Raw genomic sequence first — 15,861 nt, forward strand, 5'->3', positions numbered from 1 at the left:
AGGGCTTAGCCTGTGCGGTGTAAGATGGATTAGCCATAAAGCTTTAATTGTCGCCTCGCCTGTTGATTTTTTTGTGCACGACTGCAGTTGTGGTACACGTTGAAATCCTTGCGCCATAGTACCGTAGCACGCCGCCAGAAGAGCCAAACAAAATGGCGGAACCCATGTCCACTCTTATCAACGGGCTCCTGCTAGCACGTACCTGCAAACAACCAAAAAAATCGGTTCTTAACGTTATGTTTTCGAGGTGATAACTAAAACTTTATGGCTAATCCTCGTATTTATAGCTCTCTACATTTCCAGAATACGGACGAAAAGAATACGGACGAAAACATCTGTGTAATTCTTTCAGCCTCGAACCAAGTGAGTCAGATCTCGAACTAACCAACGAAATGCTAACTGTGGAGACGAGGGGCACCAACAGCAGCCAAAACGACCGATACAACTTCATTCTCATTATTATTATGTTCCTACTTGACAATAGGCTGAGGTTATTTTTTAGGGTGTAAGCTTCCAGGACCAGTATCAGTTCCAGCGAAATCCTTTTGGGGATTAGGCCGCGACGTTTTTAAGCTAAAACCATTACAAAAACTAACTGTTCGGCCGCATGTGTTGCCACCCCTTTCCTTCAGTTCGACTGAACCCGGCCCCACAATATAATCGTCCTGAAGAGGATCACTACATAGCCTGTCGAAACATCAGGTTTTGTGATTGCTTTATTTCCAAAATGACACAGCCTAGTCTATAAAAAAATTTATTCTCTTTTTTCATGAAGCATATTTTATCATGCCCTAGTTCCCTCCAGTTTAAGCCCATACACAGTGTGTCGTAAAACGCCAGCGCGCCGTGTGATTTGTAGGGACGGAAGGGGTCGCGAGGCGGGCAGCGGTCAGCGGGCAGTGACCCCGCGGCGTCGTCAGAGCGATCCTCGCGCTGCCCGGGCCGACCCGCCGGGTTTTTGCGCACCCTTACTTTCTCCTCGCGCACTCTCTCCGGCCCTCACGTGGGAAACGGCCGCGGGACAACCCGTGTGTGCTACTGCTGCTTTCCTGCAGCTCCCGGTAGTAAGTCGTGGCGGCTCCATCTACATCTACATACGTACGCCGCAATCCACCATACGGTGCGTGGCGGATGGTACCTCGTACCACAACTAGCATCTTCTCTCCCTGTTCCACTCCCAAACAGAACGAGGGAAAAATGACGGCCTATATGCCTCTGTACGAGCCCTTATCTCTCTTATCTTATCTTTGTGGTCTTTCCACGAATTGTAAGTTGGCGGCAGTAAAATCGCACTGCAGTCAACCTCAAATGCTGGTTCCCTAAATTTCCTCAGTAGCGATTCACGAAAAGAACGCCTCCTTTCCTCTAGAGACCCCACCCGAGTTCCTGAAGCATTTCCGTAACACTCGCGTGATGATTCAAACCTACCAGTAACAAATCTAGCAGCCCACCTCTGAATTGTTTCTATGTCCTCCCTCAATCCGACCTGATAGGGATCCCAAACGCCCGAGCAGTACTCAAGAATAGGTCGTATTAGTGTTTTATAAGCGGTCTCCTTTACAGATGAACCACATCTTCCCAAAGTTGTACCAATGAACCGAAGACGACTATCCGCCTTCCCCACAACTGCCATTACATGCTTGTCCCACTTCATATCGCTCTGCAATGTTACGCCCAAATATTTAATCGACGTGATTGTGTCAAGCGCTGCACTACTAATGGAGTATTCAGAAATTACAGGATTCTTTTTCCTATTCATCTGCATTAATTTACATTTATCCATATTTAGAGTTAGCTGCCATTCTTTACACCAATCACAAATCCTGTCCAAGTCATCTTGTATCCTCCTACAGCCACTCAACGACGACACCTTCCCGTACACCACAGCATCATCAGAAAACAGCCGCACATTTCTATTCACCCTATCCAAAAGATCATTTATGTAGATAGAAAACAACAGCGCACCTACCACACTTCTCTGGGGCACACCAGATGATACCCTCACCTCCGATGAATACTCACCATCGAGGACAACGTACTGGGTTCTATTACGTAAGAAGTCATCGAATGACTCACATACTTGGGAAACAATCCCATATTCTCGTACCTTAGTTAGTTAATTTTATTTTGTCTCCCGGGTGCCTTAGTTCAATGGCGTTCCGACAGGCGGCCCGAATTTAACTTGTGGTTTTCGTAGATGATTGTTGACTGATAAAGTATGCAATTGGTCGGAAATGGGTTGCGGGGTGAGAACGGGCAGGAGGGGCGCAGCGTAAGGGTATCACGCGTGCGTTTTCACGCGGAACGGTTCAAAAATGGTTCAAATGGCTCTGAGCACTATGGGACTCAACTGCTGTGGTCATAAGTCCCCTAGAACTTAGAACTAGTTAAACCTAACTAACCTAAGGACAGCACACAACACCCAGCCATCACGAGGCAGAGAAAATCTCTGACCCCGCCGGGAATCGAACCCGGGAACCCGGGCGTGGGAAGCGAGAACGCTACCACACGACCACGAGATGCGGGCGGAACGGTTCCTTCGGCCATTAGTTATGTGTGTGCCGAGATAGAATTGTCACGCATTTGGGTAGTGGCAATCACGTTGCTGTATGGACGGTGTCCTCCTACGGCCTTCAGTGGACTTGCACTTCCCTGTTTATCCGTGCTGAGTGGACCTGGGCGCTTGCAGTTTTGACCTTATCGCTTCCGCGAAAGCGACGACCATTACTGGAAAATTTTGCCGTCAGCATTGGTCGCGCTCCGATACCTGTGCCTCTGCTGTAGGTGCTTTATGGATCGCTGGAACATTTTAGTTTATTGTGATTAATGTTGATCGCAGCCGTGTTGTACCTTTGCATTTATTTCATTGGTATACATTTTGGGTGACTGCCCCTACGTTGGCGATACAGACCTTTACTTGCTGTGGATTACCAAGGCCGTGAGCCGTGCAGCATTTTCAAATTCAGTGGTTTACTCGCGAAACCGAACTTTCACCTCGTGTGTACGGCAGTTTGCTGTAGAGCTCTAGTATTTAATGAAGTTCTTTACTCAGTTTTATTAACTTGGTCATGAGCTGCGTCGAATAATTTCTGTTCACCGAGTTTGAGATTCTTTTACGTTTTGTGAGGTTTGTAATCTTACCTTTAATTACTTTAATGGGAATTACCTATATTAATATGTGTGTTGTGGAACTAGTTTCTAGATAGTTGTAAAGCCTGACGGCTGTTTCGCGGAAACACTGTTTGTAATGCCTAGTCACGAAGTATTCACGTGGACGTGTAAGCTTAATCATTTATTTCTTCTATCCGTTTGATTCCTGAAGGCACCTGGCCTTGCAGTTTTGTTGTGAAGTTGACCTAAATTGTTTGGGAGGCGCTATTTCTTGTATTTTTACATTCCATTACCAGTGTTTTAAGTTCCATTTCCTTTAGGCAGTGTTTTGTGCATAGTATTTGCTACCTTATTTTGTTACGAATCTTTTTGGGGCTTGTAGCCGTGATCTCTTAAGAAGGTGGCTATTGTTGTTCATCTAATTTGCATTTCTGTTGTGTACACTCACCTATGTGGTGTTTGTTAGCAGCACCTCTTGCTTTAACTTCCAAAAATTCTGCCTAAAGGTCTGTATGTGGGCAATGTTGTGATTTAATTTTGAGGTAGTTCCTTTTCCTGTTCAAATATTTGCTTATATACTTGGTGTGCCGAGGAAAATTTTAATTAATTTCCACTCGGATTACCATTTCTATTTTTAATTATAACTCAATATTCTTTGCTTGAGCTTCATTTGTTACTGTATCCTTTTTATGGATGTAAGAAAATTTGTCAGATTTGCCATGCTTGGGTGTTTATTCTAAATTACCAATTCTTAACTTAATAACTATAACTCTTTAAGAAGATTGTGCAAGAGTTATCTTTTAGATACTTACTCTTGAAGAGACGTTTTATTATATTGTAGAATTAGAAGTCAGGGTAGCCTCAGGCCATTCAGAAACGATAAGACCACTTTAGCTGTAAGTCCTTTATGTATAGGCACTACCGGTTTCGCAACATTTTAGCTGCATCATCAGCTGCAATAAGGTCAAGTCATGTTCGGATCGAAAAAAAAGAATGGTATGACCAAGCGTTCATATTCAGCACATTTTCGCTAAGTAGCGGCGGTCAATAATAAAATCATATAGAAGCTTCCGTGCTACCAAGAGTAACAGTATCTAGAATGCTAACGGAGTCCCCGTAAGCTTACATAGTGATGAAAGCACAGACCGCATATTATCATCTACGAAATAACGTAAAAATTGAAAATTAACGGCCATCCGCTTGGCAACAGCAAGCGCGCCCACGGTATTGTGTATTGCCTTCTTTTCGGAAAGCTGCAAGAACATCTGGGGGTTATAGATTTTCCTACGATGAGGACGTTCTCACAGCGGTTCTCGAATGGCCCCGTGATCAAGAAGTGGACTTCTACTGTGGAGGAACTGAGTGATTGGTGTAACTTTCCGACTGTTGTTTACAGAAACTAGGTAACTGTATTGAAAAATAGTCATATACCTGTGAAGCATTCAGTAAAATTCGCTTGGCCTGCCATAATAACGTGTAACTAACGTTCTGGAGTCCCAACATAACTGCTGATTAAACCACAGCCCAATACTGTCTCTGCCATTTTCCGCATGGAATTATCGTTTCACCGTTCACGTTATTCAGACTCCGTGGCATCGCCGATCTTCAACTAGATTTGCCCTAAATCGCTGACATAAGAGACAGTTGCAAGTCCTGTGTGTGAAACAGTTATAATAATAAGTACTGAGACAAACATAACGAATAAGAAATGAGCAATGAATGTCAACGGGAACGCAGCATACGTCACTAAACGCTAACCGTAGTCGTAACCGTCTTATGAAGTGCTTGTACGCGCACACATGTTAACCGGGAAATTTTTCCTAGTTGTGACCATTACTCTCTACTGTAAGAATATGGGACGCTTCTTTTTTTAAAAAAAATACCCTTCATAACTGTTTACTGTCACTGTAAACCGTTTGTCATTGTAAACCGTTTCTCCTCGAGACCACCATCACATATAGTCATTCGCCTTATACGCTGGACTCCGATAATTATTGCAAAGTTCTTTAGTGGTAACGCTTCAGGAATACAGTATCTGATGTTTTTCGAAGGTGTTATACCTGTTAATTTTTGCGATAACCACCTGTGAAATCAGGTTATCCCTTCCGTACTCAACAGTTATTCTGTTGCCCCCATTATAATCGTCAGAGCATAAATGGCAGAATCTTAAGAAGGCCTTTACACCTACTCTCGTATTTAACTGACAAATTACTCTTGAAGTCAAAAGTATTGCAGTAGGATGCTGCGGTTATCGAGGCAGTAATATCAACCCTATCTTAAGCAGAAGTCGAGATCTAGCTATTTTGGTCTACAGTATTGTTGCGTAAAAAAAGGTCAGCAGTGTTTGTTTATTCATCTAGCCATGGCCGTCTTTCAGCACTAAGCCGCGCGGTCTGGGGCGCCTTGTCACGGTCCGTGCGACTCCCCTCGTCGGAGGTTCGAGTCCTCCTTCGGGCATGGGTTGTTGTCCATAGCGTAAGTTAGTTTAAGTTAGATTAAGTAGTGTGTAGGCTTAGAGACCGATGACCTCAGCAGTCTGCTCCCATAAGACCTTACCACAAATTTCCAATTTTCAGCATTAAACTTTGCACTTTATCATACATAAAAAAATGTGCCTTTTTGCAAATGAATGTTTTATTTGTATCCAAGAAAAGTGTTCTATCTATTTGTGGTGTCACCGCCAGACACCACACTTGCTAGGTGGTAGCCTTTAAATCGGCCGCGGTCCGGTAGTATACGTCGGACCCGCGTGTCGCCACTGTCAGTGACAGCAGACCGAGCGCCACCACACGGCAGGTCTAGAGAGACGTACTAGCACTCGCCCCAGTTGTACAGCCGACTTAGCCAGAGATGGATCACTGACAACTACGCTCTCATTTGCCGAGACGATAGTTAGCATAGCCTTCAGCTAAGTCATTTGCTACGACCTAGCAAGGCGCCATTACCAGTGTATATAAAAATGGAGATTATATCTGTAAAAGAGCGATGTACACCGATTATGGATTAAAGTTAAGTATTACAAGCTTTTCGTACTTTATTGCAATTCTCAAGACATTGTCCCGTTCCAGACCTCACGCCGGTCTGCGTGTATTTAAACGCGTGCATTTCGGCCTCCTCTAACAACACAGTGTTGGCTTTTCTGTCAACACTACACTATTCGTGCTAACAATCTTTAATGATACTCATTTTTATGTCATTTCCATGTATGCATGTGTTCTTCTGTATGTACTAGATGGACATGTACATGGTTCCATTTAATAGGTCACATTTTAACATCTCACTGTACTATACTGTAGAACAATGGACATCATGTCATTCATAAACTGTAGGGCAGTATAGTTATGTGCAGTGAAACGTTTAAACATGACCTCTGAAGTAGAATTATATACTTTATGCATCTAATACATACATAAAAACATGTGGATGCATGGAAAGTACATAAAAATAAATATCACTGAAGGTGCCTAGCATGAATAGGCGAAACATATTTGCCGGACACAAATAAAACACCGAGATGCAAAAGACAGAATGTCTTCTTCTCTATATGATGAAGCGTGGCTGAAGCAGCAACTACAGAAAAACGTCTGCAGATATCGCAATATTAAACTTTACGGAAGGGCGGAAATTAAGATTTAGCTTCCCGTCTACGACGTAGACTTTACAGACAGAGATAAAGTTTTGATTGGTGAATAAGGAGGAGGGGTTTCGAACGTATCTTTTTCAAAGAACCCATGAAGGTATCTGTTTTAAGAGGGCTATAAAAAGTCTAGCAAAACCTTAATTTGGTGTTCTGGAGGGGATCTCACCCTGGGTATTGCTCAATGCGAAACCAGTCTCTTATCCGCTGTGTCATATCGCGTAGTTAAAATTCATTTTCATTTTCATGAATGGAAACACTAACTGTGGATATTCTACTGTACTGATTATTGTTGGTTTTTTGTCAGCCTTACAAGTTGAAAACAGGTTAACAAAATAAACAAATACTGCAGAACATCCATAATGTCTATTTTAATTGATAAAGCGCGAAATTGTATTGTGATGCAGTTACGGAAGAAATCATTTACAAGATTACTCGAGAAACTATGGTTACACAAAGAAAAGTATGAAGAAAATGGCAGGCTGCTGTTTATCGCACTCGTCGCGATGTTTATAACGAGAAAGGAAAAAGGTTGATAGATTAGGTTTTAACTTCCCTGCACAGAAACAGTATTTCACATTTTGATTATTGGCAAATTACAGATGACCGATGCGAAAGACTGATAACTTTTCGTTCCTGACCGTGTGCGCTCGATCTTTCTTCCTGAAGCCAAGGACTGTGCCAATAGTAGGGTAAAAGGGGGGCAGACCCCAATTTGATATCAAATTGACATGCAAATTAATTAAATTGATCAAATAATTCCCCCCCCCCCCCCCCTCCATACAATACCAGTCTTACACACAGCACCCATCCAAAGGCACAAGATCTCTCCAGTTGCGTGCGTGTCGAGGAGGGTGGCACCTCTTGTCGGTGTATAGTAAACATGAGAGTGCTGCGGTGATATAACAGACGGTTAAGAAGAAACGTGTGGTTTGTACATGGAGATCCAGATGAATGGAGTTTGAAACATTACACGTAACTCAACCGTACTATCAATTCTGAAGCATTATTCAATTGTGTAGAGTCAGTGCCAGGGAGGTACCGGCATGAGAGAAATGATTACTCAGCTGTCCTAGGATGGCGTCGCCAGTGTATATCCACCGCTCGATCTGCTTACAAACCAAACAGAACGAAGTCCGTAGACTGCTTTTCTGTCTCTTACGAAATTAATGGATTTTATACGTCTTTTTAAGCCGTAAACGTACGTACACTCAAGCACACTACCCGTGTCAGTCGTGCACATCATTAGTAGCAGTAGGCTTGGTTTTCACGGATGCGGCTTTGTCCCATTAGGAAATAGAGCAAAGGAAAACCGACATCAATAGTTTCGGTAGCTGATACATTGAGGTACCATCCACATCCTGCTGCACGAAACTACACACGAAGAAGCAACTTCTTATGAGGGCATCACCACAACTCTGGTAGCATTCCTCTTGCACAAAGAAGTCCTAGTCTGATATAGGTAGTTTTTCTCATGTGTATGATAATATAGAAATATCATTCTAACGCCACATCTCTCGTGTTCACCCCACTCACACTATTTATTTAAGGTGATACATGCGACATTGGTCCACTCTCCTACAGAATACTCTAAGGAATGGCTCAAGTCTGATAAACGCACTGATTCTCATCCTTAATACTTGAGGAATAACATTATTTATGAGAACCGGTCGTATTGCATATATGCGACTGCATGTTGAGAACACAGGTATGGATTCGATATACATGTTTTGATTGGATGTATATGTTTTGTCTGATTTGATATGGCGCCGCTGTGTAATACTTGTGTCGCCTTTGTTGGGGTACAAGTTAGGGGAAGGGCTAAAAGTGAATACAGCCAGAGCATGATTTCTAAACTTTTCTCGGTCTTGTGTGTACGGGTACCCCCAACCCACCTCAATTCCACGCATTTCGTGGTCTTTCTTCTCAAATTTTATGTAGTCTCAGTCAATTTCAGCAATTTTGCTAGTTTTTTCGCGATTTTACGTATTTCGTCGTATTTCCCGCAGTTTTGCGTATTTTTCATGCATTTGTCGTAATTATACCAGGTTTTCCTCGATTTTTACTGATGTGTCAATTTTTCATATTTTTTTGATATTTTTCCATATGTATATGATCATATTGCCGGCATACTCAAGCGTTGTTTGATTTTATACGAGGATATTGGCGTATCCTATACACCAGCCTACTAAAAGATCCTAAGAATTATCCTCTTCCCGATGATCTACATGCACACATTTTCGATAGGAAGATCACGGCAAGTATAGTAATACTCGCCTAGTATCTAGATAAGACTCAGCAAATGGTGCAAATTGGAAACTCGTAACCTGAAAAAAAAAAAAATCCGTGTACTGCTACGGCACAGCAGAGAGCTTGTCGCACTTGATGGAAACTCAAAGTCTGACACAACTCTACACATTCATCTGACTTCCAGTCCACGTGAGGGGATCTGCAACAGGGAGTTGACACGTGTACAGAGTTGATTTCTGCTGTTGTACTGATATTTCCCCCCCCCCCCCCCCCCGTAAGTATATGCTCTTATTGCTTATTAGACGAGCTTCGTTACTTTTATTTACACCTTCCAACTCTGATACTTCCCCACAACCATGTCAGGAAATCTACAAACTGTAGATTTTGGTTATTTTGTTATTCTAGTTATAAGTTATTCGTTAGTTGACAGTGTGTCGACTGCACTTAGCATTCTGGATCTTTAGAGCTTCCCCTCCCCGTACCTACAGAGTATGTAACCCCGGCAACGTAATTTATAGATGAACAGTTAGCAAGTTATGCATTCGAACCGCAACCGTCCACCGCTGGGAGCTCTACACACATACATATAGAGACTATGCATGCATATTACGTCACGAAGTCTCGATTTCAAACGCTTGTACGTTGTTGATATCCTTCGCCCTATTTTGTTGCCCATACATTTCGGCAAGATAATGGCCGCACGCACGCAGCGAGTGTTTTCTACTGCTCGTCTTCGTGCTTGCCAGGTCTGCAAGGTCGCCGGATCTCTTCCCGATTGAGAATATTTGGAGCATTATGGGCTGGTCCCTCCAACCATCTCTTGGATTTTTACTATCTTACGTGGCAATTGGACAGAATCTGGCGCTATGTGCCTCAGGAGGACATCCAACAACTGTCAGTCAATACCAAGGCGAATAACTGCTCCCGTAAGGGCCAGAGGTGGACCAACGCGTTATTAAATTGCCCGAATTTCTGAAGCACTTTCTCTTCCAATTTTTCTAAACTGTAATCATTTGTTTGTCGTACATGTACAACACGTGTACCGATTTCCGTGCCATTCGGACAATTCCTTCGTGTTGCATTGCTGTTTTTGTATTAGAGTATGTTATTAAACGTAGTGTATGAGGAGGGGGGGGGGGGGGTCTAGAACTGATGAAAACCCGAATATTAAAGAGTAGAACGTAATTTCTGAAAAAGAATTTGCATTCAAATTTAGATGTCGTTTCTGATGTATTTTGTGGGTGCACCGGTGTGGTGTTGCGCAAGTAGCTACAAAGTATGACTGACGAGAACGAAAATACAGCACGGTTAGGTGGAACGTCGTACTTCTAAGGATGGTATCTATGGGGAAATGGCATTCTTCTAGCAAATCAGCTCAAAGTGCTACAAAGGACTGTGGATGGCAGGCTAAACAATGTCTCTGAAGAACCGTCAAATTGTTCTGTGGGATTTAAATCGGAAAATCTAGATTGCCACTTCATGAGCTGATATTGTTTGGTCTTCAGTGTTTTCTTTATGTACTTATCCAGTCGCAGTCCCATGCGGAATGGCACTAAAACTATACCGAGGCCAACTCTTTCCCGAATGTTTCGAAGATGACACCGAATTTGAGCTTCTCACCAAATTAAAACTCAACAAATGACGAATATTTTCTGGCTTGTCTATCTCATTCATCCTGCAAATGGTGCATCGATATCATTCGCCCGAGACGACCATTTCAGCCGGCTGCTCTTATTCTGACTGTACCAACTGCTCCCCCTCAGACTCGCAGTTGCTCTCCCCTTATAGACTGCAGCGTCGCTGGTCGCGTGTCGTAGTTTCTGCCAAGTCCTGTAGTTACAACACACTCATTTTTGACAACTGATATGTCCCACTGTCCTGTATAAAGTGTCCCAAGTGGTAGTAGTTGTAGCAGTAGCAATAGTAGTAGCAGTAGTGTCTTTTGCTATCTCTTCTGTTGTTATTCTGTGCCTGCGTGATACGCTTGTACGATGCTGTACACTGCAAAAGATTTTGCACCAGTCGTATGCTTTGTTCATAGTAAGTTTAAAACTAATATAAAAAAACGTCCACTCAGTACACACAGAGATTGGTTGTTGGTCGCAGTGCACCTACATACATCACATGTTGTGACGCCACTGGAAATAAGCCCTACTTACGCATCACTTATTTTGTTGTTATTCCACTGTATCGTGAAGGACACGGTGAGGCACGCTAAGGCTTTGAGCGTCTTTGGTAATCATCGTATTAAATGTTTAACATATGAAGCACTTATTTCAAATCTCATTGGAGACCCGCTTTCTCTATCCCGCCAATCGTTCTCGTGTGGTCTTGTGCTGTGAAAATGTGTGAAGTTGCTTCGTGTTCTGTAGTGAAGCAACTGTTAAAATCAACGATAAATAGATTGTACGAGTCAATTATTATCCGCAAAGTAGTTATAAAATTTTATTGTAATCAAATAGGAAACTTACAAGAACATCATTTTTCGACATAGTCTCCTCGCGTTTCAATGCGCTTGTTCCATCGTTGTACAAGCTTCCGTATGCCCTCATAAAAGGTTCTCGGTAGAGCTGCGAGCCAGGAATGCACCGCTTCTTTAACTGCTTCTTCCGATGCAAATCGACGGCCCCTTAATTCCTGTTTGAGTGCACCAAACCAGTGATAAAAAGAAGGGGCAAGATCGGAACTATATGAAGGATGATCCAGTACTTGAAATTTGAGTTTCTGGAGCGTTTCGGCAGTGTGGGCAGCAGAATGCGGACGGGCATTGTCGTGCAACAACACAACACCTTTTGACAGTAATCTTCGGCGTTTGCTTCGAATTGCAGGCTTCAGCCTGGCAGTAAGTAACTCACTGCAACGGAAACTGTTTATTGTTATGCCCCTTTCCCCATAATGTTCCAGACTGGACCTTGTGCGTTCCAAAAAACCATAAGCATAAGTTTCCCTGCGGACAGTCGGGTTTTGAACTTTTCCTTGCACGGCGAATTTGGATATTTCCATTCCATACTCTGCCGTTTACTCTCCGGTTCGTAATGATTGACCCATGTTTCGTCACCAGTAATGATCCTGTCAAAGAAGTCGTCCCCTTCGTTACCACATTACCATAGCGATCCAAATGTTTTTTGCAGATGTCCAAGCGGGTTTGTTTATGCATCTGGGTGAGTTGTTTTGGGACCAATCTTGCACAAACTTTATGAAATCCAAGTCTGTTGTGGATGATTTCGTAGGCAGAACCGTGATTAATTTTCAGACGATTTGCCACTTTGTCAATAGTTAATCGCCTGTCTAAGAGAATCATTTCACGTGAACGCTCTATGGTTTCTTCATTTGCGGCGGTAAACGGTCGTCCACCTCCTTCATCGTGCGTAACGCTTATGCGACCATTTTGAAATTTTTCAATCCATCCGTAGACGCTCCATTGTGGCAAAACACTGTTCCCGTACAGTACGGAAAGTCTTCGATGAATTTCGTCCCCTGATACGCCTTCCGACCACAAAAGACGGATCACTGAACGTTGCTCTTCTTTGGTGCAAATACACAGCGGAGCAGCCATGATTAACAGCACAGCAGCTATAACGAAACTAACCTAACAGCTTGAAAATTGCAAAGATATAACAACAAATAAACAAAGCATGCGGCCGGCCGTTGTGGCCGAGCGGCTCTAGGCGCTTCAGTCTGGAACCGCGCAACCGCTACGGTCGCAGGTTCGAATCCTGCCTCGGGTATGGATGCATGTGATGTCCTTAGGTTAGTTAGGTTTAAGTAGTTCTAAGTTGTAGGGGACTCATGACCTAAGTAGCTAAGTCCCATAGTGCTCAGAGCCATTTGAACCATTTGAGCCAAAGCATGCGTCATCAACGTAAAACGACAGTACTACCAAAATAAACAAAAATATAACTAAATTGCGGATGAGAGAGAGAGAGAGAGAGAGAGAGAGAGAGAGAGAGAGAAATGTGTCAATACCGATACCGCAGATTGTTGCAGAAATAACATCTGAGTTTTTGTGTCGTGCGTATGACGTGCGCGGAAAGGAGTTCAGCCCGACATAAAGGCGAAGGATGGACACACCCCATGTAGTATGTCCGGTTATAGGTGGCCGGATACTTATTATCAGTACGCTTTTGTGTTACACAGACATCACGTGGTTGAAATATGCCACTTTTGCGTTCTCTTTCGTAGCATTCGTGGTGAAGCGTATTATGGAATATTCCCATATATTTGTTCATGGTTCTGACAAACTGTTTTAAATGAAAATTGAAGTTACATTGTTTGTATGTTGTTCACTGTGTTTACAAATAATGTATACACGGAATCTGACGTCTGTGTGAACTGCGAGGCAGCAGCACAAACGTACCGTAATAATCATACCTTTGCGACTGCTCCTCGATAGAGCGTGATTTACGTTCAGAGAGGACACAAACGCGGACGAATACATAGCGTTTTGTTTACTTCCCTGTTATACTTAACGATGAACATAATGTATCAGTAGTTTATTCTAAGGCGCTGGAGTAACATAGGGTGACAAAGAATAGGGAGAAGGCGCAGGTCATTCTCGTTTTCAGGCTGTCTTCGGATAGATGCACATAATTATTGTTCTATATCTGTCTGATGTAGAATTGTGGAACACATTTTTTGTTCGCGTATGATTACCATTTTAGAGAAAGAAATTAAAGTCTACAGAAATCAATATGTAGTCTGTAAACAGTGCTCTTGTGAAACTCAAAAATGGCTCTGAGCACTATGGGACTTAACATCTATGGTCAACAGTCCCCTAGAACTTAGAACTACTTAAACCTAACTAACCTAAGGACAGCACACAACACCCAGTCATCACGAGGCAGAGAAAATCACTGACCCCGCCGGGAATCGAACACGGGAACCCGGGCGCGGGAAGCGATCTTGTGAAACTCTGCTCGCTTTGTTCGTCCTATAGTTTCAGAGCGCCACAGATGACGGCACCCGGCAAAATTATCACTGTGTTCTTTAAGTTCCGGAACGAATACGATATAGTGAACAAACTACGAACTTACAGAACATTGGATTAGTTTTCTGACTTGATTAAGGAGTTGCTAGGAAACATGGATGAAAAATACAGTAGTGTGCAAAACTTCAGGATGAAAGTCACTGCGAAGTAACGTAGCTAGATGAAACTTGGATTATACATGGAAAAATCTGCTAGTCTAGTACAGAACTTGAAAAAATACACAATTAGACGGACAGAAATAACGCTATTATTGAAAGAGAGTAATTAGACTGAAATGACAGCGATTTACGATGTTCCCCTGGAAATTACAAAAGGTGGAATGTGGTTCTTAATATGGTGTATGATCACCACAGACAACAGTGAATGTTCCGCTACATGCTCCCATGCTGACCACAAGATTGGTAATGAGTTAGGGAACTCTGTTCCTCCAACAGCGCGGTTTACAACTGTTGTACGGTCGTTAATACTTATGGATACGCTGTGATGCGTCTCCCCAACGAATTCCACACGTGCCGCATATCCTCTCGTTCCAAAACTTCCTCTACATGCGCTGTTCTATGCGGTCGCACATTGTCATAAAAAACGGAAGTCACTCCTGAGAAGACTCACGTGGCGAAGGAGTACAGTGTCACCATAACGCTGACCGGTGAGGATACTGTGTTAAAAGATTCGGAGTTAAGTACGCCCATGCAACATTATGCCTCCCCACACTGTAACACCGAAACCATCAAAACGATCATGTTCGACAGTGCTCTCATACGGCAAGGAGTGGGAACAAGTAAAGCACCCAGGAACATTACCGCACATGATCATTTTGAAAGTACAGGTGTTATGGCGTGGGGAGGCATAATGTTGTATGGGCTAAGTGACCTACTTATTTCTGAACACGGTACTCTCACAGCTCAGCGTTATTTTGATAGTGTACTGCTTCCCCATGTACGTCTTTTCAATGGTAAGACTTCACTGTAATTATTATCTTTGAATAAAAGTATCATTGCTGTTTGTCTCATTGCGTATTTCTTTTAATTACCTAGTGTACTAAGGCGCTGCAGTCAAGGACTGAGCGGCTGATCCCGGCGGAGGTTCGAGTCCTCCCTCGAGCATAGGTGTGTGTGTGTGTTTGTCCTTAGGATAATTTAGGTTAAGTAGTGTGTAAGCTTAGGGACTGATGACCTTAGCAGTTAAGTCCCATAATATTTCACACACATTTGAACATTTTTGAACCTAGTGTACTATACCGTAGCTGGTCTTCCATTGTACGGACCAAGTGTCATCGAGCTATGGTACTTGGTAGTGACACATCATTCGAAACTTAATTCCGTCCTTACGTTTTTCACACCTTTGCAGTAGTATGCAAAGTATCTTCGGGAGTGTATCTGGTGCAAGCTGATGGTGGCTCCGTAAGGGTATGTACTGTGTTTGCATGGAAGGTCTGGGTCCTTTGGTCCGACTGAATCGATCATTGACCGAAATGGTTACGTTCGGCTACTTGGAGCCAATTTGCAGCCATTCACAGATTTCATGTTTCCAAACAACGATGTCATGACACTGGGCCACAACTGTTCGCCACTGGTTTGAAGAAAATTCTAAACAACAAGTGAATAATCTTGCCACCCTGATCGCCCAACGTGAATGCTACTGAAGATTTATGGGACATAATATAGAGGTCAGTTCGTGCACAACATCTCCGCCGAAAACACTTCCGCAGTTTTGGACAGCTGTAGAGGCAGCATGGCTCAATACTACTGCAGAGGACTTGCAACGACTTGTTGGATCCATGCGACGTCGAGTTGCTGCACTACACCGGGAAAAAAAAGGTTGACACTACATTAGGAAGTACCCCATGACTTTTGTCACCTCTGTGTAGGGAGTAATA

Source organism: Schistocerca americana, chromosome 3 (genome assembly GCF_021461395.2).
Source record: "Schistocerca americana isolate TAMUIC-IGC-003095 chromosome 3, iqSchAmer2.1, whole genome shotgun sequence".
NCBI classification, from domain to species: domain Eukaryota; kingdom Metazoa; phylum Arthropoda; class Insecta; order Orthoptera; family Acrididae; genus Schistocerca; species Schistocerca americana.